Here is a 27865-nt window from a genome sequence, read left to right on the forward strand (position 1 = left end):
TTAAAAGCACACACCACCAAGCATTTGTGGACCAAGGATACAGAGGAAGGTTCTCAGGGATTCCAGTTTCCACAGTTTTCCAAAGGGACAATAAAATCAAATCATAAGTGAAAGTAGAAGAAATAGATTAGCATCTGACTTATGGTCATACTAAGTACTAAAAAGCAAAAGATTGATTCATGATTTTGAAGTAAAAATGGTTTCCTGCCTACAATTCCATATCGAGCCACTGTATCAGTAGAAATTTGGCTAAACTGAAGACATTTTAATGCATGAGAGGAGTCATGCGTTCATGCTTTCCTTGTTTCTTTTCTCTTTTTTTACTACCAGGGATCAAACTCACGACCTTGCCCTTGCCAGGCGGGCGCTGTGCCACTAAGCTGTATCCCCACCCCCCACTCATGCTTTCTTTGAGCACTTTTAGGAAGTAATACTTTATCACAATGAAATAAATGAACAAGTTGAAAAATTGTCTCTGAGAAACCAATCCAAATGAATCTTAGTTAGCCACTAGGGCCCCAGCAAGCACATGACCCAGGGAAAATGGCTAAAGACTTAGGGACTGGTGGTGGGGAATAAAGTTTGTTGATAGATGGATAAGAATCAGATGTTTCTCATTATAAGAGACGGTGTATATGTTGGTTTAACCACACCATTTGTAGCTTATGTCTCATGATTCATATCCCATTAGGTTTAATATTTTTGCCAACCAGAGCCGTCTCAGTTTGAATCATAAATCACATGGTCATCTTAATTACAAACATCTGGTTCAATTTAATTGTTTAAAAAGTTGTGTATATGCCTTTGTTATGAAATACATAGATTAAAGCCTTGAACAGAATAAAATGTATATTGGCTTGCAATCTTTCCTGAGAGAGGGTAAAAACCAAGAGGCATAGTGTCATTCTGTACGTGGGAGACGCAGTGCTGGCATGGAACAGGTATTTTTTTCCTTTTTTCTTGACCTAATATAGAAAATAAGAAAATAAGAAATAAAAATCTTCTCATCCAATGACCGACTAGAACAGACCTGTGGGTCAAATTAGCACTATTTCAGGAAGGCAGGCGATAGTTGGAAAGTATGTAGAACTGAGAACTTTGGGAACATCGGAATAAATCCTGGCACAGAGAAAAGAATGCCACGTTAGCAGTGGGAAAACTTCATTTATGTGTGATTTGAACTCTACTTGGAGTCGGCACAAACCCAAATCATTTAAATTCCTATTACTGCAAGCATATGCTGAGGAGCTCAGAAGGGAGGAATAAAAAAGAAACTTGAATTCCCTTCTTTTCCAGGCACAGGTAATTGGAGAGTACTACAGTTAGCTTGTTAAACATGGGAAATGCCTGTATCCCAGACTTCAACACAATCTAAATTTCCTTAAAGGAAGTGCGGCCAAGGTAAGAGGGATGCTGGTGGGTCAGGATGGTCCTGGAGCTCAGCTTAATCTGGGATTTGTAATCAACAGTGAAGTTCACGCCACCATCTGTTTCTGTTCCGTGTTTCTTACAAACCTGGGCCTCACTTTCACTTATTGAAGTAATTAATGTAGATTTATTTTCTAATAATCTAATAGGAAAGGAAGGAGGAAAACCCGAAAGCCATTCAGCCTTAATTGCTAATTAGTTTTTGTGAGCATCATCACTCAATTGCTAAGTGAGGTTTCATTGACCGGACCAAGCACAATGTAGGTAACCACTTACTTGTTGAGAAGCTTTTGGGTTGCTTTTAAATTTTAGCCGTAAGAACTAAAGCTGCCTGAAATGTGTGTGCAGATCTTTGTCAGGCACGATGTGACCAAAACATACAATGAATGCTTAAATTTTAAAAAAAGAATTACTACAATAAAAGACACATTGCCGTTAACCTCCCTTAAAACGCTCTGTCTCATTTTTGAACATACTTATGCATTGTTTTTGCACTTTCTGAAGCAGCTCTGTAAGTCCTCTCTGGTGAGGTTTGTGAGTTGTGCTGTGGCTGCCTCGATGTTCTGAACTGACTCAAAATGTTTACTTTTCTGTCTTAAAATTAATTTTATTGGGACATTTTAATATACATAGGGTAAATAGAGATCAAAATATTTACTTTTCATGGTCATTTTGACTTTGGGGAAGAGCCAGCTGTCACATGGCGCCAGATTCAGTGAATAAGGTCAGTGCAGACACATCACAATGCTTTTTATTTGATGAAAATTGTCCTTACCATTTTGAATCTTTTCAGGACATTGGGGAAGTCATGGTTGTACAACCAAAGACATTCATGAAAGAGGAAGTGCAGAACAGCTTCAGAAGTATCGAGAATGAAAGGAAAAGGAAATTCAAAACACAGGGAAATATTTTAAGGAGAATTAATAGCAACGCATCTTTTGCTGTAATAAAACTTTTTTTTTTTTGTCTTTTTGAGACAGGTTCTCACTACGCAGTTCGGGCTGGTCATGAGCTCACTCTATATCCCAGACTGGCCTCAAACTCACAATGATCCCCCTGCCTCAGCCTCCTGAGTGCTGGGATTCCAGGCATGAGCTACCATAGCTGGCTTAACTTTTATTTTAACATTCATTGCTTCACATTTCCTATGCTTTTGTTTCATGTGAACAAAGAATAAGTGGAAAGGTTAAGTAGTATGGCAGGTATAGTTTTAATTTTTAGGAAACTTAAAAATTGATCTCTAAAATACCTATGCCACCTTAAATTCAAACCAACAGTAGAGAATTTCAGTTGCTTTACACCATTGCTAGCACTTGATCTGTTTTGTGCTGGTTGTTCTTGTAGGTGTATAGTGGTATCCTGTATGATTTTAATTCATATTTTCCTAACAATGAATAATCTTTAGCATTTTTTCTTGTCTTTATCTTAGATGTTTGCATCTTTACAGTATAATGTTTGTTAAAATAATTTGCATATTATATATAGTGGACTTAGAATATGTAAATATATACATATATATATATATATATATATATATATTTCCTCTGTGACTTGCCTTAAAAATTTCAAACTATATCTTTCAAAGAATGAAACATTTTAATTTTGATGTCCTCAAATTTACTGATATTTGAGTGTGTGTATGTATTTGTGATGTTCTTAAGAATCTTTGTCAAGTTCAAGGTCATTCAAATCCTTTTCTATATTTTTTATGGAAATTCTATAACTTTAGCTTTACATTTAATCTCTGATATATTTTAAATTAATTTTCATAAATAGTGCGAAAGCAGTGTCAAATGCTTACTGCTTTTGACATATATATCCAATAATTGTAGCACTGTTTTCCTAAATTATTTTCTTTTTCTCACTGAATTGTCTTGTTACCTTGTTGAGACTTAAATGGACATGTACATATGGTTATTTTTGTGAAGTTTATTCTGTTCCATTGATTCCTTTCTGTCTTTTCATAATATCATATTATCTTAAGTACTGTGGCATTTTGTCTTGAAATGAGTATCATGTACATTTTCTAAAGTTATATTTGTACAGTTTTCAGGCTATTTGAAGTTTGTGGATACATAAGAATAGATTAGTCCATTTTTACAGAAAAGTACAGTGCTTGGGTTTTAAGATTTCACTGAATTATAAATCAATTTCATGGTAATTGGCATCTTAAAATATTAGTATTCAAATCTATAAATATGCCATATTTCATCATTCAATTATTATTTAGCTTCTATAAGCAATGTATAATTTTTACAGTATATCATGTACTCTTTTCACTTTTGTCCTTATGTATTCATTTTGATTGTTATTATAAAGAATATGTATTTTAATATCAGTTATAATTGATTATGACTATTGCTTGGAAATGTAATTGATTGTTGTGTTTTAACCTCACATTCTGCAACCTCATTAAACTCAGTTATTTTTAGTAAAAGTTTTTTATTGTTTCTATAGAATTCTCTACTTAAATGGGTATTGTTTGTGAATAAAAATTTTATTTTTTTCCTCTAAATTGTGAGCTCTTTGGTTTCATTCTTTTTCTTTTCTTTTCTTTTCTTTTTTTTGCCTTTACACTGACTAAATCCTGACTACAGTGTGTTCAACACTAAAGTAAAGAGAATGGAGATCCTCGCCTCATTACCTACTTCATGGGAAAACATTCTGAATCATGTTAGCTGTAAGGTTTTTGTACTTGCTCTTTAATAGGTTGAGGCATTTTCTTGTAATTTCAGTTTCCTGAGGAAATTTTTTAAAATCAGGAATTAGAAGTTAAGATTTCATCAAATGTTTTTCCTATATATGGAGGTGATCATGTTATTTCTTTAATGTACTAATGTAATGACTGATACATTGACTGATCTTTGATGGCTAAACCAATTTTGCAATTCTGGACTAATCCCACTGAATCATAATGTATCATACATTAGAAATTTGAAGATAATATTAAAGAATTTCTGAGCTAAAATAAACCTGTCCTCCTTTAAGTTGTGTTGGGTATTGTGCTTCGGTGATGAAGAAGCGGCTAAGTCAGAACCCTTGAATGGGGTCTTGCTGTGTAGTGCATGCTAGCCTTGGATTCATTTATGTAGCCTGTGGTTATCCTCCAGTCTCAGCCTCCTGAGTGCTGGCATCACAGGCATGTGCCACCATCTCGGACTGTCTTACTTCTTTGATTAGTGACTAACAAAGATATAAACATCTGCCTGCTGGAAACTTCTTCTATTGACAGCAAGGGCTAAGATTTCATAAAGTTCAACCACTGCCTGGCTAGTATTTGGGAACGAGGAAGACTATGAGAATTGTTTTGTATTACTTCCTCACTGCAGAATTGATAAGTTCTTATTATGAAAAAGTAAAATGTGGAAAACATGGAAGAAATGTCACCTATGGTTCTATCATCCAGAAAACAATCACTTGTGGCATCAGGGTATATTTCATTTTAACTGTTTTATCAGAGCATATTATTTGTGCATTAATGTTGTCATATGAAATTAAATATATTAATGTTTTCAATATAATATTTCTGGTTTGAAAATAATATGTGCTTAATAGAGCAAAACACCTCAGTGAACAGAATGTTAAAGTTTTCACTAAAATAATCTCTGCCGATATTTATTTCCTTAGAATAGTTTTACATAATAAACATCACTCCAAGGTGAGCATTTCTTAACAATTTCTAGTAATACAAATAGGTTAGAAATATCAAGTGTATAAAATAGCTTTCATCAAATCCCAAGTATTTAGATACTCACAGAAATGAATTTAATTCATCTGTATTTATTATGAATAATAGAATCTTGAAAATGCATTGTGCACTCATTGCTTCCTCACTGCTGAGACAAAATACCTGACATCACAAAAGTTAAATGAGGAAAGGTTTATTTTGGATCATAGTTTGTAGACAGTCCAATCCATTGTTTACCGGTTCTAAATAGGATGACATAGCAAAGAGGTATGGCAGAAGAGGACCAGGTCGTGGCATAGGGACAGGAGGAAGAGACCAAAGGTCAGGGAAGGAGATACGTCCTTCCAGGACGTGTGCCCAGTGACCCACCTCCTCTGACCAAGCTTCTCCTCCCAACTTCACATTTCACTACAAACTCATCAATGGGACCACACCCCCATGTTCAAATTGCCTCCCCAAAGCATTACCTATAAACAAATGAGGCTTCGGGCAGGGGCATATCTAGATTAAAAAGCCTATCAAATTACAATCAGGAAAATATTTTTAAAAGTATATCTGAAAACTCCTGAATACTGACAATATCAAGAGCTTAGGAGGCCTGATATTTACCAGAAAAAAAAAAAAAAGCACATTATATCAAAGTTCTCAAAGGATCGTAGACTGGACTGTAGATGTCTAAAAAGCTGAATTAATACAATATAGTCAAGTTGGCTGATTACCAAAATTAGACCTAGGGACACAACTACACCATGGTAGAAATCGACAGATGGACTCATTGACAGGCGCTAACATACACATTCCTGTACAGACTGAAAACTAAACAAGTTTAAAGGAACTGCCTGAGAAACTGTTAAGCCAGCAGATCTTACATCCACTTGAAAACAGGCTAGTTTTGAGCAAGTTGTTCTAGATTTATTATGGTTGTTAGTTCCTTAAAATGTAATATATTTGACTTTCTCTTCATAAGCAGGAATTTGCTTATCTTGTATGTCATAGCAGGGATCCAGGTTAAGGCCATATTTTTCATTAATTGGAAGGTCCTAAATCTTTAGTGACCATATGGCTTCTTTTGGTATGTGTAATCACATTTCCCAGCAGAAGGGAGTCTAATATAACAATATTTCATCTTTGTTAAAATCTTCTAGCTAACATGGCTGTGAGAGCAAAAAAAAAATTGCTGTAGGGATGGTAATATTAGCAAAGTGTTCAGTAAGAATATCATTGCAAACTTTATATGTGACTGCAAAATATATAAGGCTGTCATTTCTAACTAAATGTTGTCTTTTGAGATAATCGTGTATTCACATGGAGTTATAGAAGCACTACAGAGAGATTCCTTATGTAATATATTTTAGTTAATTTTCCCCTGCAACATTAGGTTCTGGAGTGTCCACCAAAGGCCTGTGTGCTAATGGCATGGTAGACAGCTTGGCACTACTGGGAGATTGTAGAACATTTTATAAATATGACCCAGTGGGAGGTATTCATGTCAGTGAGAGTGAGTTCTTGAAGGGGACTTGGGGGCTCTTTGTTCTCTTTCTCACTCTCTTTTGCTTCCGGGTTATGAGATGACCAATTTTGCCTTGCTACAATTTCAGATTATGATGTTTTAATTTATCTTAGGCCTAAAAGTATCAGGGGTCGACAGATTAGGTACCTGAACTTCTGAAATTATGATCCAAAATAACCTTCTCTCCTTAGGATTATCTCAAAATTTTTGTTATAGTGATAGAGATTTAACTAACATAACAATATTTGTTATAGTGATAGAGATTTAACTAACATATCAGCAATAGTATTGCTTATTACAGTATCACATGGCTTAAATACACTGATTAAATGCCTGAAACGTGGTGCTTATGTTCGGTCTACTCTGTAATCTTGTTTTGAATGCTGTCTCTACAGAAAATGTTGGCATTGATAAAGACAATTTTATTCAGATATCCTCAGCTTAGCTTTATGTGTTTAGTCTGTGCACTCGTATGTGTTTAGCTCCATGCAGTTTAGCTCCATGTGTTTAGCTCCATTTTTACCACATGTGTGTTTACAGGCTATGTATTCACTAAGAGGACAACAATTAAAGATGCAGAAAAGCCAAATCCACTGTAAGGATTCCTTTTGCTTTTCCTAACCCTACTCACCCTCCATGACTCCCATTCTGTACCTAACCCCCAGAAACCAGTTGGTTCTTTATTTCCAAAAGCTTGTCATTTCAAGAATCTTATCTATATCCAATCATACTGTGTATAAAGTTCATGATTGACCTTTAGAAAAACTTAGCATGCCCCTGAGATGTATCTAAGTTATTTTGTATATTAATAGCTTTATCCTTTCTATTATTGAGTAGTATTCCATGGGATGAGTATATAACAGTTTTATCACAGCAATCTCCAGTTTTTTTGGTACCAGGGACTGCTTTTGTCAATGTAAAGTTTTCCAGGGGTGGGGCTTGTTGGTATGGTTTTTGGATGATTGTAGTGCATTAAATTTAGTGTACACTTTATTTATACTATTATTACACTGCAATATATGATTAAATGATTACATAATGCAATATAATAAAGTAATGTGGTGGGAGTCCTGAGTTTATTTCTTCTGCAGTGAGATGGTCATATGGGCAGATGATGGGATACACTAACACTTGAAACATGGTACTTATGGTTCAGTCTATACTGTAATCTTGTTTTGAATGCTATCACTACAGAAAATCTGGCTTTACAAAGATAGGATGTTGGAAATGGGAGCAGGTTTTTCAATACTTATGTGGAAATTTCAGGATATTCTGCTTTGACTTTAATCCAGAATGTATGGAGATTTGAAATTATCAACAACATTCTTTTAAGGTCATCATCATTTGCAGGTTCAAGCAGTTGCTTCTCTTTTTTTAACCATGGACACTCACAAATGGGTCACAGTTCCACTTCTTTCCAGTTTTGGGGTTGTTTGTGGATGGGAAGTAAGGCTCAAACTATTTGAAAAGCTAAGATAAGTGATGATGTACCAGCTGTAAAATTAAAAAAAAAGTGTCTTATTTGCTTTTCTCTTGTTGCTGAGACAAGATACCCACCGCCCAAAGTTAAAGGGGGCAAGGTTTATTTAGCTCACAGTTTATAGAGCTATCAGACTATAATCAGCTGGCTGCAACACAAGGTGACATGGCAGAGGGGCCATGATAGTGGAAGATAACAAAAGCAATAAGAAATAAAAGAGAGAAATAAACTCCCTTTCCTCCCTTATATTGTATGCAGGCTACCCATCCTAGGACAGATATTACATAAACACTCCCAGTCCCAACACTAGACAATGAACCAATTACAAACTCTAGATTCAGCCACCTTCATGACCACATGAGGCTTTGGGAGGACATTCAGACACAATCATAACAGGTCTTGACTCAGTCTCTTTAAAAATCTCAACCAATGTCAAAAGTGGTAAAAGTCTCAATATTCTCTCTTCACCCCATAATTCCAGTTTGGATTTGAATACAGTCACATAGTTTGCCAGCTTGAGCATGGTTGTTATTCTCCCTTGAAATGATAGCTTGAATTCATTGAATTCATTCATTGAGGAAGTAGAATATGTCATATGCGTAAGCAAGTTTTGTGACCTGTTCTGTGTCACTGAATTGTACTGACAGCAGTGATTGTTTTTCTAAAAGAAATCTCTGGAAGAGTTCTTATAACTCAGAAACTCTGACCAGTGATCCATCTTTAGAAAGTCATGTCATTTCTATGTATAAGAGAAAATATGTGCACTCTGCATGAATCTACTCACAAAAGCCACCGGAATAGGCATCAGTTAAAGGCATATACTTTAATGTAGTTTATAATTTTAACCATGATCTGCAAGATGTTGCTAAATTCAGGTGACAGTTTTTGAATGATGAGCATTTATCTATGGATGGCAGAGTGCATGGACCCATATTCAGAAATGACCTCTTTGACCGAAGCAGCTACTTTCAGTGTAGATACATAGATTATGTGTGGTCTTCAATAATTCCTTCTGTTCTTCATGTTCAAATCTTTTGTTTTGGAAAAAATCTGAAAGCTATCTCTTAATACATGGTGCCTGGTCTCCAAATGGTGAAACAGTTCTCAAAGATTCATGACTTTATTAGACAGCCAATAATCGCATGTTATACAAAGTGGGCTTGGAGAATATGAATCACCTGTTGCAGTGAGCCCATAATTTAAGTGAGATTCTTGGTGTATTTTCTCAATGCAGCTTTATTTTTGTTGCAGTCTTAGAGTTTCCTGCTGTTTCATTATTGGATCTTTCCCACATTTCAAAGATGCTCTCTAGTGACATTTATTTTTGATGCATTTTGACTAGGGTTGGCTTATAGGCTTATCAAAACTAAAAAGTGGTGCAGAAAATAGTGGTAAATAAAATAATGGGCAGGCCATTTGTTAATGTCAGCTTCTGACTTAAGGCCTGCCACCAGGTATACATAAAAAATTGAAGACCATTGATTTATTTTCCACCATAAAGCCTGAAAACAATTGCCCCCTTTCATTGGTAGGGTTTTGATATGACCCTGCAAGCAACTGATTTATTATGGTCTCTGTGTAGCTAACTCTCTGTTAATATTTATCCTGCATTTGCACCCATACTCCAGTGCTGGCATCACTGCCTCTGCTCCACCTCTGATCATCAGGCATAGGATTCTCATAAGAAGCATGCAGTCTAGGTTTTCACCATGTGCAATTCACAGTAGGCTCCAATGAGAATATAATTAACCACCACTGATCTCACAGGAGGTAGAGCTCAGGTGTTAATGTGAGTGTTGAGGAGATGAAGCTTCTCTTGCTCATTGCTTATCTCTGCCTTAAGGCCTGGTTTCTAACAGGGCACAGACTGGTAAAGGAGTACGATGCTAAGGTAACTGTTGGTAGATAAAATATGCCATTTTGTTAATTTTTTCTCTTTTTCCTCATTTCCGTATCTCTTTTCTTGCCTTCTTATGGGTCACTTGATAGTTTTTTATATTCCATTCTGAGTTACTTACATTGCTGCCAAGGATATCTATTTTGGTATTTTTTTGTAGTGGTTGCTCTGAGTATTAAAATACTCATGAAGGACTTGGGTTGTACTTCAGTGGTAGAGTACTTACCTGGAATGCAGGGAGTCCTGGGTTCCATATCCAGGACTGAAAAATTCAACCAGCCAATCAACCAAAAAATAATATGTGAGCTGTCAGAGACTAGTAATATTAATATTTTCTACTTTGAGTGAAGTGTAGAAACTTGTTTCCATTGAGGTCCAATTAATTTCTTCTTTACTTATACTTTTGATACATCAGATGATGTTTTAGTTACTTTTCTTGTTGTTGAGACAAAATACCTGCACTCAAAGTTAAATGGGGAAAGGTTTACTTACCTCACAATTTGTAGAGGTTTTAGTCTATAATCAGTAGGGTAGCATGGCAGACAGGTAACACTGAGGAGAAACAGTTCATGCAAGGCAAAAGGTAGTAACAAGGGAGCTTAACAGTGTTTTTCTTACACTTTTATTTTATCCAGGCTATTTAGGGAGGTAGCACTCATACACTTAATCCTAGTGCCCTTGACCCTAGTAAAACACCATGAATCAATTTGGTTACACACTCTAGATCCACTCACTACAGAAAAAAGCCCCACCTATGATTGCATGATGCTTTGGGGGGACATTAAACACAAATCATAACAATGGTATACATAAAATCCTTTGATACTGCTCTCTTCAAGAGGTATGCCAAACTCCTGTTCTACTGAGCACAGACTGTATTTAGTTACACACAGAATAATATAAGAGTGATGGTGTGTAACTTTAGAGACCAATTTGTAGAAGGATCCCACCTCGTGCTCTGTTAAAAGTCAGTCCTATGTTGTGACACACACTTACATGGCCAAGAACTGAGCCTCCTGCAAATAATCAGGTGAGTGAGCCATCGCCGCAGTCAAGACTTTTGAATCAAATTTTATTTTCTTGAGACAGGGGTTTCACTGTGCTATCCAGGCTGCCTCCAACTCCTAGGCTCAAACAAAAACCCTTCCTCAACCTTCCCAAAAACTGAGAATTCAGGTAAACTCCAACACCTTGGTCCTTTGATTTGGCTTTTGCTGATGAGATGACCTTAGCCACAGCTTACCTATCTAAGCTACTCCTCAATTTCTGACCTCAGAAACCATGTCGGATAATAGATGCAGTTGTCTTAAACTACTAAATTTTGCAGTCATTTTCCATGCAACAATACAAATTTTATGCAATCATCAACTGGGTAGGAAAATCCATTAAGTAGACTAGATAATCTGGAGAATGTTTTAACTTTCTTGAAAAAAAAAAACCCTACAGATCACCTTCACTTTGAGAATTTCAGCAATTGAGATGAAGCCAAGAGATCACTGAGTTGCTCAACTTGTGAAGGATGTTCAGTCTTGTTTTTTGTAATTGGAGTAAAGGAGACTCTAGGACATGGGATGGTGGAAGTTTCTTCATCTCTGGCTCCCACACACTCCATTGCTTCCCCACCCACCTTTCCCTGGAGCTACTGGCTGTGTGCTGGTTTTACGATGTTTGTTTCTAAAGGCTGACCTTGATCACACATGAAAGCATCCCAGAAGCTGTGTGCCACAGCAGGTTGCGAAATAATTAGCCAATAGCCAGCATCTGTAAAGATTTACCTTTCAAATCTTAAGCCATCTGGCATGTCTTTTGAATATATTATTTGCTCACGGCTTCTATTCAAGCACTAAATGGAAAGAAACAGAGAAGAGATTCTGATACATGAGATAAAAACAAAATTAAACATACTGGAAAACCAGAAATTAAATTAAACCAAAATTAGATATGCTTGTTAAACTATATTATTTGGTTTTCAAAGTATCTTTGCTCAGCTCCCCTAGTCTTGTTTTGTGTCTGTCTTTAACAACAATTTTCCGATCTGCCTTATGTACAAAATACATGAGAAAAGCAGCTTGGGGTTATTTTTGGTCATGGTTCCAGAAGTTTTATTCAATGGCTGGTTGGCCCTGTTATTCTAGGTCTGTACATGATGGGGTAAGAGCGTGTGGCAGAGAGGCTTGTTCACAGCCCCTAGTAGAACTGCTGGTGTGGCGTCTGCACTGGACCTCAGCGATTGTTTGTGCTCCTAGCAAGTTTCTCAGGGGTCCTGTTGCTGCTGCTCTCCAGACAACACTAAGAAGCATTGCCCTGAGGTTTTAAGCTTGGTTGGAGATCCCAAGAAATACAAAGTTCCTAAGGTGAGGAGAAGAGCCAGGGCAGCTAAGAAAGTCACCAGAAGGCTGTGCATGAGCCATAAAAGAGATCTGTCTTAGCAGTTAACAAATGAGAAGGAAGAGGTGCAAGATAGCCTGAGTCTGTGGAGTCCAGTAAAGATCAAGGTAGTTAACAACATATACCGGCCCTTGGAGAGCTTTAAATATTCTTTCTGTATATCTGAACAAATGTTAAAATGTGCCTCTGTGTGTGTGTGTGTGTGTGTGTGTGTGTGTGTGTGTGTGTGACAGAGAAAGACAGAGAGAGAGAGAGAGAGAGACAGGGAGACTGTGAGAATTTCAATGTGCCTCCATGTATGTGAGGATGTTCAGGCAGATGCAGACTTTTGCTAAAGTCTGAAGCTATTCAGAACAGAGGCAGAATATTTGTAATGGTGAAGTGTAATCTTTTCCCCATGGATTTTTGTACTATTTTCCCTACTCTCTAGGGTGTCTTTCCTGCATATATAATCTTTTCCCTTCTTTCTTTTTGCCTTTCCCCTATTCCAGTTCTTTTCTTTTGAGCAGTTTTTTTCCCATTTCACTTTCACCATATCATTTGTACATTTTAAATTTTATTTACTCTTTCAGTTTTTTATACTAGGGAGACAATACAATATTTATATATACAAGTCTTATTTAGTTCACTTATGAGGATGGTCTCAAGTTGCATCTCATTTACCTATAAAAACTTTAGAGTTTATCCTTCTTTACAACTGGGTAGTACTCCATTGTATAAAAATGCTACAACTTTTTTCTCCATTTGTGGTTGATGGATGTTTTTGGTTGTTTCTAAGATTTAGCTACTACAAATTGTGCTGCTATAAACATGGGTGTAAATGTATCACTGTGGTATGATGTTTTTCAATACTTCTGGAAAATACCCAGAAGAGGAATAGCTGGATCAAATGGGACCTCTAATGCTAGATTTTTTTAATGGAATTTCCACACTGATTTCCACAGTGGTTGTACTAGTCTACACTCCTACCAACAGTGGAGGATTCCTTTTCCCCCACAGCTCCATCAGCATTTGTATTGGTTGATTTCTTGATGATAGCCATTCTTTCTGGGGTGAGATAGAATCTCTGTATTGTTTTAAGTTGTATTTCTCAAATGACCAATGAGGTTGAACATTTTTTTCATATATTTATTTGACATTTATATTTCTTCATGTGAGAAGTGCATATTCATCTCAGATGCCCATTTTTGAATTGGGTCTTTGAATTTGGGGACCTGATTTTTAAAAGTTCTTTATATGTTCTAGACATAAATCCCTCATCTGAGGGATGGTTGGATAAAATTTTTTTTCCTATTTTGTGGGTTGTCTCTTAACTCCATTGATGATTTCTTTTGATGTGCAAATGCTTTTTATTAAGATGAGATCACAGTTGTTGATTCTTTGAAGTACTTCTTGTAGTTTGTATTTTGTTCATGAACTCTTTGCCTACTGCTTTGTCTTCAAGATTTCTACCTACATTGTCTTCTAGTAGATTTAGTGTTTCTGTTATCATATTTCGATCTTTGATCAATTTTGACTTTAGTTTGGTGCATGGTGATAGATGTGTTTAGTTTTAGTCTTTGACATGTGGAAAGCCAATTTTTCCAGGACCATTTATTAAAGAGGCTATCATTATCCCAGTGAACATGTTTGGCCCCATTGTCAAAGTAGCTGAGTGTTTCTGTAGCTGTGACTGCATCTTCTAATCTGTTCTGCTGATCCTCAGGTCTATTTTTTTTCCCCTCTTTTCTAGTACTATGGTGATTTTGTTGCACTACCTTTGTAGTATAATTTCAAGACTGGGATTGTGATGCCTCCTGCCTTGCATTTGATCCCAAGATTGCCATTGCTACTCCAGGTCTCTCCTCTTCCCGAATGAATTTTAGGAATATTTTCTCTAGATCTATGAGGTATGCTAATAGTATTTGGATTCCAATTGAATTAAATCTGTATAACACTTTTGAGAGTAGGGCCATTTTCACAATGTTGGTTCATCCTACCTATGAGCCAGGGATAATTTTCCATTCTATGATACCCTCTTTGTTCTCTTTAGAGTACTATAATTTTCAACGCATAGATCTTTTACTTGCTTTGTTAGATTGATTCCTAAGTGTTTCAGTTTTTGTATGCTATTTTGAAAGATGTTTTTCTCACCTAAGTTCAGTGAGTTTTTGTTTGCATACAAGAATGGTATTGAATTTTGAGTGGTGACTCTGTATCTACCTATGCTGTTCAATTTGCTTATTAAATTTAGTAGTCTTTTGGTGGATTTTTGGGGTCTTCTAGATAGAGTATTATGTCATTTGCAAATAATAATAATTTAACTTTTTCCTTTCTTATCCTTATTATTTTTATTCTCTCTCTTGTCCAATTGCTCTGGCTAACATTTCTAGGACTATATTAAGTAGGAGTAGTGATAATAGACATCCTTATCTTGTTCCTGATTTTAGAGTGGAAAGTTTCAGTTTTTGTCTATTTAGTTTGATGGTGGCTGTTATTTCGTCATAGATGGCTTTTATTAGCTTGAGGTAGAGACCATTTATTCCAATATCCTGTAGGGTTTTATCATGAATGAGTGCTGGACTTTGATCAAAAGCTTTCTGCATCTATTGAGATGATCATGTGATTTTTATCTTTGGCTCTGTTGATGTGCTGTATTAAGTTTATTGATTTACCTATGTTGAACTATCTTTGCATTCCTGGGATTAATCCCACTTGGTCATAGTGTATAATCTTGATGATTTGCTGCATTCTGTTTGCTAGTATAGTATTGAGGATTTTTACATCTATGTTCATTAGGGAGATGGGCCTGTAATTCTTTTTTTTTTTTGGTTGGGTCTTTCTCTGGTTTTGGTATCAGAAAATGCATGCCTCCATTAACGAGTTAGGAACAATTGCTTGCCTTTCAATTTCACTAAAGAGTTTGAGGAGTATCGACATTAAATCTTCTCTAAATTTCCTGTAGAATTCAGCCATGAGTCAATAAGGACCTGGGCTTTTCTTTGTTGTTAAGTTTTTAATTACATTTTCACTTTCAGTAAGTAATATTGGGTTATTCAAAGTTTTTGTATCTTCTTGATTCAGCTTTAGTGAGTCTTACATTTCTAGGAATCTGTTCATTTCTTTTGTATTCTCCAGCCTATGACAGTAAAGATAAAACGGGAATTGATGATCTTCTAAATCTGCACAAGATCTGTAGTGATTTCACCCTTTTCATTCCTCATTGCATGAATCTGAGTTTTTTTATTTCCTTTTCTGGATAAGGTTGCCTAGGGGTTTATTAGTTTTATTTGTTCTTTCAAAGAACCAACTCTTTGATTCATTAAGTTTTAAAATTGTTTTCTTAGTCTCAATTGCATTAATCTCTGCTTTGATGTTTATAATATTCCTTCTATGAGTTTTGGTTTTGAATTGCTCTTATCTTTCTAGAAGCTTGAGGTGCAGCATCAGGTTGTTTGTTTGTGCTCATTCTGCTTTCCTGATGTAAGAATTCACTGCTAGCTATGCTTTCATTGTGTTTCACAGGTTTTGGGATGTTACAGTTACAAACTGGTAGCAGACTTAACACCAGCTGAATTAAATCAGCATAATGTTGAGTGTAGATGGCCCACCTGAGAAATGTTGCCAGCACAGAGACATGGAGATGAATAGCTAGGCATTGTGGATTCTCCTAAATGTTGCTGTTTTGAGCCGTTGGTTCTCCTGGAGGAGCTGTTATGACTAGCTTCCCCAATATGAGTTCGGCCATTATCATCAGAGGAGCTTGGAACCTTGTTGGTAAGAGTGGCTGTGGATCACTTTGGGAGAGCTTTGCTTCTTATAGTGTGCATTGTTTCCTGGCTCCTGAAGAGAAGATATGTGCTGTTTAATATCCAGATGAAGCTTGTCACATTGGCTTTCTTGCATGTACTTGACTGTTATCAGAGGAGGTTGGGACCTCCTCGTCATTGAGAATGGCTGTGGACCAGGGCAGCCCTGGTCCTTATTTTGTGCATGACTTCTTGGTTCCAGGATAGAATCCTCAACCTACTGGCTCAGCTCCTTTATCTCTCTGTCATAGACTTTCTAGCTTCCATCACTGATCTTTGGGCCTTCCCAGCATGGATCCATAAAACAGACTGGCACGAGTCCTTGTCATGGGCTCTAAATCTCCAGCTGAACTCGAATGAGGCACTGTCACGGCCTCTAGGTCTTCAGCTGGACTCATGTAGGACATTGCTATGGGATCCAGGCTTTTGGCTGAATATTCTGGGTCTTTAGTGTAGTGGACAGATTTCCTGCACTTTTTGTGTTTAACTCTGGGTGACCATCATAAATAATACTATAAATTCTGTGTCCTGTTGTAATTGTTCTCCTCGCAACCCCTGACTACAACATGGGCTGTGTTATCTGCATTTTTATTTGATTGTAGATACTGTTTAATTTCTTGTTTACTGTCATATGTGAGCCATTGGTTGTTCAGGACGGTGTTATTTAACCACGTGTTTATGTAGCTTTGGTAGTTTCTTTCGCCATTAATTTTCAGTTTCAGTGTACTATGGTCAGATAAAATACATGGGATAATTTCTATTCTTTTGCATTTACTTACGCATGTTTTATGGGTGAACATGTGGTCTCTTTTAGAGTACATCCTGGGTGCAACTGAAAAGAATATGTATTCCGATGTTGCATGGGACACTTGGTAAACATCTATTAAATCCATATGTTTGGTTAAGTTCTGTTATTTCTTTGCTGACTTTTTGTCTAGTTGATCTCTTTGTGACTGTGATTAAGGTTCCCTCATTATAACTGTGTTATTGCATATTGGATTTTTCACATATATTATTTGTCTTATACAGTTGGGTACTCCCATATTTGTTGTACATACATTTATCATTGTTACGTTTTCCTCTTGAATTTTTCCCCTAACAAATATATAGTAATCTTCTGTATCTCTTTTGATCATTCTTGATCTGAAGTTCACATTTTCTGCAAACAGAATAGCTACTCCTTTTTTCTAGGTCCTTGTTGCGCAGAATATTGTCTTCCATCCTTTGACTTTCAGTCTATGAGTTTCTTTTTGAGTTAAATGTGTTTCTTTTTGGGTCTTGTTTCTCAATCCCGTCTGCCAATCTGTTTCTTTTGATTGGTGAATTGAGGCCATTTACATTGATGATCAATGGCTGATATGCATTGACCAATCTTTGTTGAATTATTTTCCTGTTGTTGGTTCCCTGCTTTTCCCCCTTTGTTTAATTGCCTTCCCTGCCTGGTGGTTTCCTCCTGTTGTTCTGAGAATATGGTCATTTTTATCTCTATCTAGAATATCTTTCAGTACTTTTTAGTCAGTTTGTTGGACACAAATATTCTCAGTTGTTCTTTGTTATGGAAGTATCTTTTTTGACACTAATTTTTAAACATAGTTTTGCAGGTTAATCAATCTGAGTTGGAACTTGTTTTCTTTCTGGACTTGAAACACTTTACTTCAAACTCTTCTTGTCATGATGATTTGTGTTGAGAAGTCAGCTGTGATTCTAATGGGCTTTTCTTGATGGGTGATCTGTTTCTTTTCTCTAACAGCTTTTACTATTCTGTTTTTGTGATGAATTTCCTGAGTCTTTATTATATGTCTGGGTGTAGATTTATTGTGGTTATGGATGTTTAGAATTCCTAATTCCTCACTTATCTGTATATCAGATTCTGTTCCAATGCTTGGGAAATTTTCTGCTATTACTTATGCAAATAGTTTTTTAAATGTCATTTTGTTGAATCTTGCTTTTTCTTTGAATTATATTGTTTTTCTTTACATCGTCTTAGAGCTGTTGAGTTGTTATTTTATGGTTCCTTGTTATCTTTAAGAGATCTTTTCTTTTGTGATTGCTAGCTGTGATCCTGTCTTCAAGGTTTGAAAGTCTATATTCAGCTTTATTCAAGTGGTTTTTCCAGTTTTCAGTGAAATTTTTATTTTCCTGGATATCTCTTTGAATCTGTTTCATACATTCTATTTCTTTTTTGTTTTGTTCAGTTAAAGTCTCCTTGATTTTCCCATGGCCTCATATTTTTAAATTTATGTCTTTTCTAGTCATGCTGAGCAATTTCTTCATTAAAGTCATCATTTTTTTACCTGAGAAATTATTTCTGATCTGATTCACTCTATAGCCTTATGGATTTGTTTCTTTACTTCACTTGTTAAATGTCAGGTGTGTCTTTCAATATCTTCTATGTGGATGTTTCCTGTCCTTGTTCTAAGTGGGATGAGGATCTGAGACTACATTTTGCTTTTTTGTCTTGTCCTTTTCACCTCTTGGTTTGTATTCTGGTCTTTCAGTCCTGCTAGTCTTGCTTGTACAATCTTGGTATCTTAGTCAGGGTCCTATTTTGTGGCTGGCATTCATCCAGTTGCCAGGTCCCACAGTGTAGAGGAGATATCAGCCAGCTGAATTCCTCTTGTGAATGAGTAAGTCCTGGGTTTTTTCTAGGCTGACTAGCATAAGAATATTGATGTGAACCAGTCTTTAGCTCATACTGTTATTGCAGCTTCAGACTTTTACAGGCCACCAGACACCCCTGTCCACCGTATGCACCCCAGCCAGGGCCCTACTGTGTCACTGGGGGTCTTTCAGCCCCTCTGCCAGGTTCCTCTGGGTTGGGGGAGGCCTCTCACATGGTCTTAACTGCCCCCAAGGTCTTCTGGGAGGGAGGAGGACTCACCCATGCTCTTGCCTACCTGCTAAGGTGCTCTGGGTGGGGGAATAGTTGCCTATACCCTTGTGGGCCCTCTGAGGTTCTCCAGGCACAGTGAGGGGTCCCTGAGGCTTATGCTTGTTTTTATTAGATTCTGTCACATTCATTCATTACTCCTTTATTCAGACATTAGATGGTAACCAAAAATGGGTTCTTCGAAAAAAATAGCTCTTTTTAAAAACTGATAAATTTAAACTTTTCTGCTAACTCTTTAAAATTGCAGAATAACTTGTTGGAAGAATATTGATACCTTACAAGATGGATAGGAGAACTAAGCAACAGGGCCTGGGAAGGATAAGAAATAGAGGCTTTGTTTTATTCAGTGTTTCAGATCGCTGGATGAGACAATCTGATTAGATCAGACAGAGTACTTTGTCTCCACTTTTGTTCCAACTGTTCATGTTACTCGGTGAAGGGACAGGAAGTGTAGCTGCTGTGACTGGAGAATTATGGCAAGCAACACGTCCTTCCCTCAACACAGGTGCTACAGGGCTCAAACGCAATTCTAATGAAGCAAATTAATGACTATGCAGTGGAATGAACTAAACTTAGATTCTTGCCCCACACCATCTTGAAATATGAGTCATATGTAGACGAAGAGAAACACAACATCTTATCATTGGGAGCAGTGGTTTGAGAACCATCAGGACCATCAGTGTGGACATCAGTGGAAACTTGTCAGAAATGCAAATTAGTTTTACCACCCCAGACCTAGTAAATCATGTTGCATAATGTTGATTGATTTGTGTACATTGATGGATCATTGTATCCTTGTGATAAATTCAACAGGGACCTAAAATCCTTTAATGTATGGTTGAATTTGGTTTGCTAATATCTTATTCAAAAGTTTTGCATCTATAGTTATGAGGGAATTTAGCTTTTAGGTTTTTACTTTTGTAGTGTCTGCCTACCTTGTACCAAGGTAATACTGAATGCTAAAATGAATTGGGACATGTTTTATTTTCTTCTACTTTTGGAAGACTTTGAGTGTCACTGATTTCTTGAATGCTTGGTAGAATCATCTTTGAGGTCATCAGATTCTTTCATTGTTAGGAGATTTTTGATTATTAATTTAGTTGATGTACATATTTCATATGTGATTAACTTGTATGCTTCTAGGAATTTATCTACTTTTCTAGGTTATTCAGTCACCTGGTATGTAAATTTTCCCAATGCTCTTTTACCCTTTTTATTTTTGAGGCATTTACTACAATGTCTTTTCTATCATTTCTTATTTTATTTAAATAATAAATGTTTGCTCTCCTTTTCTTAGCTTATTATAGTTAAAAACTTGTTAATTTTGTCAATCTTGACAAAAATTAACTTGTAATTTTTAAGATTCTTTTTGTTTTCTGTTTGATATATTTCTTCTTAAATATATGTTTTCTTCTGATTGAGTTTAGGCTTTCCTTTTTTATTAATATGTAAAATTAGGTTGTTTATTTGGAATCTTCTGTTGTTCTGTAGGAATTCGTAACTATAAACTTTTTTTACTGAGTTTTCTGTATTGTAATTTTTGATGTTTTGTTTTTATATCATTTCCCTTAGGATACGTTTAAAATTCTTCTCTGTTCACTTTTAAAGGAAAATGGTTGTTAAAGAATAAATATTCCTGTTATTTTATTGACATTCAGCTCCATTTAATTATATCTGGAAAGGTACTAGAAAGAATTTTTTTTTTTTATTTAAGAGGAAAAAGAGAAAAACACAAAACAAACCAAAGCGGCGTAAGGGTACACGCAATACAGAACTACAAAACAAAACAAAACAAAACAAAACAAAACAAAAAACCATAACAGTAAGAAATTACCTGCTAGTAGATTACACACTATTTTCTTGAAAATAGTTCCTCAAATCACAGTATCAAAGAACACAAGGTGGACATTCAAACAGGGAGACTGCAAACAGCTGTGTTCAATGTTCCAAAAACATTGATAAAGTCAGCTATTTAACACCCCCAAACACACTTGCTGTTATATCCGTTAGAGCTCCTTTTCTTTTTTTTTTTCCCTCTCTTTTTTACAACAAAATTTACACATCTTGGATTTTATTACTCCTTAGTGCTTATTACTTTCTTTGGGGGGGGGGGAAGAATACAGTCAAATATGGCAAAACAAAGCTGTCAGTCAATACCAAGGATAGACGTAGCACATGATGTAGAACAGAGTACAAGTTTATCAACAATGGTTATCAACGTTGTCCCTTGTTTCCTTAAAAAGAATTGTCTATCTTATTAGATATTATAAAGTTGGACAAAACAGTAGAGAACAAGACCAATAAAACTTAGGCATTGTAAACATTACAGGACTTCCAAAGAAGACAATAGTCAAACCAGAATGGGTATCTTAGTGAATCTTATTGTCTTCAAAGTAGTTGCCTATGTCTTCAAACTTGATACTATCATATAGAATGGAACAGAGTCTAATCAGTCAAAACAAGATCGTGGGAGTACTACAGGACTTCAAAACAAGTTAATAGGAAATCGAAAAGAGTTACTATTTATATATCCTAATTTTTTTGAATTTTTTCTTTAATTAAGACAAACATAAGAAATGACTAAATAATTTTTTTTGAAACAATAAGGGGGAGATTGAGATAAAACAGGGCATAACAATATAACAATAGAGGTCACAGCATGACTGTTTCAATAACCTAGTACTTCACCACCTTATAACCTGACTTAATAGTAGTTACCATAGTGTCTTTTTCCTTGAAATATTTGGGTAAAACTTCATATACTCTAGCTTCAAATATTTTCATATCAAGAAGCCCAGAATAAAGCCTTTCTAATTAAAGAGTGAAAACTTTATAAGGCTTCAAGGCCACCTAATGGGGAATCATGATTACCACATATTTTTATATATTTGAATCATTACTTACATTAGGGAAACTATTCGGTATTCACACATGCGAGATTGATTTATTTCACTTATGAGTATGGTCTCAAGCTGTGCCCATTTATTGATAAATATCTCAATGTGATCCTTCTTTATAGCTGAATAATACTCCATTGTATAGAAATACCACAACTTTTTTATCCATTCCTCAGTTGATGGGCACTTGGGTTGTTTCCAAGATCTGGCGATTACAAATTGTGCTGCTATAAACATAGGTGCACATATATCACTGTGGTATGATGCTTTCAGTTCTTCTGGGAATATGCCTAGAAGTGGAATAGCTGGAATAAATGGGATTTCCAGTCCCAACTTTTTGAGAAATCTCCAGACAGATCTCCACAAAGGCTGTACCAGTCTACACTCCCACCAGCAGTGCAGGAGAGTTCCTTTTTCCCCACAGCCTCTCCAGCATTTGTTGTCGGTTTTCTTGATCCTGGCCATTCTTTCAGGAGTGAGATGGTATCTCAGTGTGGTTTTAATTTGCATTTCTCTAATGACCAATGATGATGAGCATTTTTTCATGTATTTATTTGCCATTTGCATTTCTTCATCTGAGAATTGCATATTCATCTCAGATGCCCATTTTTGGATTGGATCTTTGAATTTCGGAGGTCTGAGTTTCTTTAATTCTTTGTATGTTTTAGACAAGAGGCCCTTGTCTGAGAGAGAGTTCACTAAAATCTTTTCCCAGTTTGTGGGTTTTCTTTTCACTATGCTGGAGATTTCTTTTGACATGCAGAAACTTTTTAATAAGAAGTGGTCCCAGTTATTGATTCTGGGAAGTATTTCCCGTGCGGTTTGAGTCCTGTTCATGAATTCTTTACCTACTCCTATGTCTCCAAGGTTTCTACCTATTTTGTCTTCCAATAGATTTAGTGTTTCTGTTTTAATATTCAGATCTTTGACCCATTTAGATTTTAATTTAGTACATGGTGATAGACATGGGTCTAGCTTTAGTTTTCGGCAAATGGAGAGCCAGTTTTTCCAGCACCATTTATTAAAGAGACTGTCGTTCTTCCAGTGAACCTGCTTGGCTCCTTTATCAAAAATAAGGTGGTTGAGTGTGTTCGTAGTTGTGGTTGTATCTTCTAATCTATTCCACTGATCTTCAGCTCTGTTTTGATTCCAATACCATGTTGATTTTACTACTGTTGCTTTGTAGTATAACTTCAAGTCAGGGATTGTGATGCCTCCTGCTTTGTCTTTGCTGCTTAGAATTGCCTTTGCGATTCTAGGTCTCTTCTGGTTCCAGATGAAATTTAGGAGTGATTTCTCTAGATCTATAAGGTATGTTGATGGTATTTCTATTGGGATTGCATTGAATCTGTATAACAGTTTTGGGAGAATGGCCATTTTCACAATGTTTGTTCTTCCTATCCATGAGCAAGGGATGTCTTTCCATTTTCTGAGATCATCTTCAATTTCCTTTTTCAGTGTATTATAATTTTCACTGTATAAGTCTTTCACTTCTTTCGTAAGAGTAATTCCTAAATATTTCATTTTTTTGCTTGCTAATGTGAATAGTCCAGTTTCTCTTATTTCCCTCTCTGTAATTTTGTTGTTCGTGTATAGGAATGCTATTGATTTCTGAGTATTGATTTTGTATCCAGCCACATTACTGAATTTATTTATTGTATCTAAGAGTATTTCAATGGAGTTTAGGGGGTCTTCTATGTAGAGTATCATGTCATCTGCAAACAATGATAATTTAACTTCTTCTTTTCCTATCTTTACCCCTTTTATTTCTCTTTCTTGCCTAATTGCTCTGGCTAGTACTTCCAGTACTATATTAAATAGGAGTGGTGATAAAGGACATCCTTGTCTTGTACCCGATTTTAAAGTAAAGGCTTTCAATTTTTGGCCATTTAGTATGATGCTGGCTGTTGGTTTGTCATAAATGGCCTTTATTATATTGAGGTAAAGACCATTTATTCCAATTTTCTGTAAAGTTCTTATCATGAATAAGTGTTGGACCTTATCGAAGGCTTTTTCTGCATCTATAGAGATGATCATGTGATTCTTATTTTTGGCTTTATTGATATGGTGGATTACATTTATTGATTTGCGTATGTTGAACCATCCTTGCATTCCTGGGATGAATCCCACCTGGTCATGGTGTATAATCTTCTTGATGATTTGCTGGATCCTATTTGCCAATATTTTATTGAGGATTTTTGCATCTGTGTTCATTAGGGAGATCGGTCTATAGTTCTCTTTTATAGTTGGGTCTTTCTCAGGTTTTGGTACTAGAGTAATATTTGCTTCCAGGAATGACTTAGGAAGGATTGCTTCCCTTTCAATTTCATTGAATAGTTTGAGGAGTGTCGGCATTAGGTCTTCTTTATATTTCTTGTAGAATTCTGCAGTGAATCCATCTGGGCCTGGGCTCTTCTTGGTGGGCAAGGACCCAATTACATTCTCAATTTCATTAGCAGAGATTGGGTTATTCAACAGTTTTATATCCTCTTGATCTAGCTTTGGTACTTCATATGCTTCTAAGAATCTGTCTATTTCTTCTGTGTTATCAAACTTTTGAGAGTAGAGGTTTTCGAAATAGGTGTTGATGATCCTCTGTATTTCTATTGGGTCTGTAGTGATTTCTCCTTTTTCATTTCTTATTGCATGAATTTGAGCTTTTTCTTTCCTTTTTTTAATAAGGTTGGCTAGGGGCTTATCGATTTTATTTATTCTTTCAAAGAACCAACTCTTTGATTCGTTGATTCTTTGGATTGTTTTCTTAGTCTCTATTGCATTGATTTCTGCTCTGATTCTTATAATTTCCTCTCTTCTTTTGGCTTTGGGCTTGACTTGCTCTTCTTTTTCTAGCTGTTTGAGGTGTAGCATCAAGTTATTTACTTGTATTCGTTCTGTTTTCCTGATGTGGGAACTCAGTGCAATAAATTTTCCTCTCAGAACGGCTTTCATTGCATCCCACAGATTCCGGTAAGTTGTATCTGCATTTTCATTTTCTTTTAGGTATTGTTTAATTTCTTCTTTAATTTCTTCTGTGACCCACTGATTACTCAAGAGTGTGTTATTTAGTTTCCATGTGTTTGCGGAATTTTTGCAGTATCCTTTGTCATTAATTTCTAATTTCAGAGCGCTATGATCCGATAATATGCAAGGGATGATTTCAACTCTTTTGCATTTGCTTAAATATGTTCTGTGAGCTAATATATGGTCTATTTTAGAAAATGATCCATGTACTGCTGAGAAGAATGTGTATTCTGATGTTGTTGGGTGGAACATTCTGTATATGTCTATCAAACCCATTTGTTCACAGGTGTGATTCAGTTCTGTTATTTCTTTGCTCATTTTCTGTCTGGTTGATCTGTCCCTTGGTGTCAGTGGTGTATTAAGGTCTCCTGTTACAATTGTGTTACTGATAATTTGAGTTTTCATTTCTGTTAATAATTGTTTTATATAACTGGGTGCTCTGGAGTTTGGTGCGTATATATTTAAGATAGTTATCTCTTCCTCTTGGAGTTTTCCCCTTACGAGTATGTAGTGACCTTCTTTGTCCTTTATGGTCATTGTTGGTTTAAAGTTCACGTTGTCTGCAAACAGAATGGCTACTCCTGCCTTTTTTTGGATTCCTGCTGCATGAAGAATTGTTTTCCATCCTTTGACTTTCAGTCTGTGAGTATCTTTCTGGGTTAGATGGGTTTCCTGTAAACAGCATATGGTTGGATTTTGTTTCTTGATCCATTCTGCTAGTCTGTTTCTTTTGATTGGTGCATTGAGACCATTTACATTAATGGTTATTACTGTTAAATGCTGGTTAATTGTAGGAATGTTAGCTCTCTGCTGTTGCATCTTTATCTTTCGGTTCTGTTTAATTATTTGCTTTGCTTAGTGGTTTTTTCCTTTGTGTATCTAAACTGTCTTTCAATATTTTTTGCAGGGTTGGTTTGGTGTTCATGAAGTTCTTCAGCTGTTCTTTGTCATGGAAGTATCATATTGCACCATCTATTTTGAATGATAGTTTTGCAGGATATATCAGTCTTGGTTGGAAATCATTTTGCTTTAGGATCTGGAATACTTCACTCCATGCTCTTCTTGACTTTATCATTTGTGCTGAGAAGTCTGCTGTGATTCTGATAGGTTTTCCTTTATAAGTGATCTGTCTTTTCTCTCTGACAGCTTTTAATAATCTATTCTTGTGTTGGATTTCTGGGATGGTGACTATTATATGTCTGGGTGTAGTTTTATTTTGGTTATGACTGTTTGGAGTTCTATATGCTTCACTGATCCTGATGTCAGTTTCTGATCTCATGTTTGGGAAATTTTCAGCTATTACTTCTCTAAATATCCTCCTGACATCCTTCATGTTGTCATTAATCTCTTTCATTAATCCCTATCATTCTTATGTTATTCTTCTTTGCATCGTCTTGCAGTTGTTGAATTGTTGTTTCCTGGTTCCTTGTTATTTTCAAAAGATCTTTCCTTTCCTGTTCACTAGCTGCAATCCTGTCTTCAAGGTCTGAAATTCTATCTTCACTTTCATTAAGGCGGTTTTTACAACTTTCAGTGGAGTTTTTTATTTCCTGTATATCTCTGTGCATCTGCATTATGTATTCTGTTTGTTTCTTATATTGCTCGTCTAGGGATTCTATCTTTTTGTTTAGTTCCTCCAATTTTTTATCTGTGTTTTCTTTAGATATATTTAGAATCTCTTTCATTTCTTTTATCATTTCTTCTTTTATCTGGGAGATTATTTCGAGTTTGAATTTCTTTAAAGCTTCCTGGAGTTGCTTGTCAATTTCAGTGGCTATTGTGTCCGATATATGAGGTGGATGGGATATATTTTCTTCTATATACATCGCTCCTAGGGTTTCTTGAGATGGGCTGGAGGTTTGAGGTTGTAATTTGGTCTTTCGTTTTGTCATTTTCCTATATTTCTGTGTTTCAAGTGTTACTTGAAAGCTTCCTCAGGATCTGTTGAAAATCCCCTTCTATGTTTGGAGCTACTGGGACTCTGGCGCCGCGCTACTCCAAGCCATTAGGCCTACAGAACCAGTGGCCCTCCTCTGCCTGCTCAGAACTCCGCAGTTCCAGACAAGCTGGGCCTCAGGGACACTGTGCGCCCACCTGCCCCTTGGAAGCTCCACAGTTCTTCAATCGCAGCCGGGTTAGGGTACTCACCACAGGCCGCAGTGCTTCAGGAACCTGTGGACCCTCCCTGGTTGCAGAGATATCCACAGTCCTCCAGACACGCAGAGAGGCCAGTGAGGGCACCCCAGATCTGCCCAGCTCCTCCTCTGCAGACCTGTGGCCAGGCGCGGCAGCTAAACAGGCTGGGCTAGGCTGGTAGTGTGGGCCAGCCCACCTATCGGGAGCTCAGCAGGTCTCCAAATGAAGCCGGGAATGGGGAGGCTGATGTGGAAGCCTTAAACCCACCTCTCTCCTTCACTGCACCTGGAAGCCTGAGGGAACTCCAGCAGTCTGGGCGCAGAAATCCAGAGTCCTCCAGACACGCAGAGAGGCCAGTGAGGGCACCCCAGATCTGCCCAGCTCCTCCTCTGCAGACCTGTGGCCAGGCGCGGCAGCTAAACAGGCTGGGCTAGGCTGGTAGTGTGGGCCAGCCCACCTATCGGGAGCTCAGCAGGTCTCCAAATGAAGCCGGGAATGGGGAGGCTGATGTGGAAGCCTTAAACCCACCTCTCTCCTTCACTGCACCTGGAAGCCTGAGGGAACTCCAGCAGTCTGGGCGCAGAAATCCAGAGTCCTCCAGACACGTAGAGAGGCCAGTGAGGGCACCCCAGATCCACGTCGCCACAGGAAGCAGCCCAAAGAAAATGGCGCAGCAGAAAACGTGAGCGCTGTCAGATCTGCAGACCGGAAGCCGGGAATCTAGAAAGAATTTTTATTCTCT

At 36.7% G+C, this 27865-nt stretch overlaps 1 pseudogene; it reads left to right on the forward strand.

Moving 5' to 3' along the window:
- The window catches only part of LOC134478692 (transcriptional adapter 2-alpha-like), a 62245-nt pseudogene extending 41960 nt beyond the window's left edge, over window positions 1-20285 (forward strand).
- The last annotated feature ends 7580 nt before the right edge of the window (window positions 20286-27865 follow it).

Source organism: Cavia porcellus, unplaced genomic scaffold (genome assembly GCF_034190915.1).
Source record: "Cavia porcellus strain 051 isolate PalLab524CR breed Dunkin Hartley unplaced genomic scaffold, mCavPor4.1 scaffold_14, whole genome shotgun sequence".
Classification (NCBI taxonomy): Eukaryota; Metazoa; Chordata; class Mammalia; order Rodentia; family Caviidae; genus Cavia; species Cavia porcellus.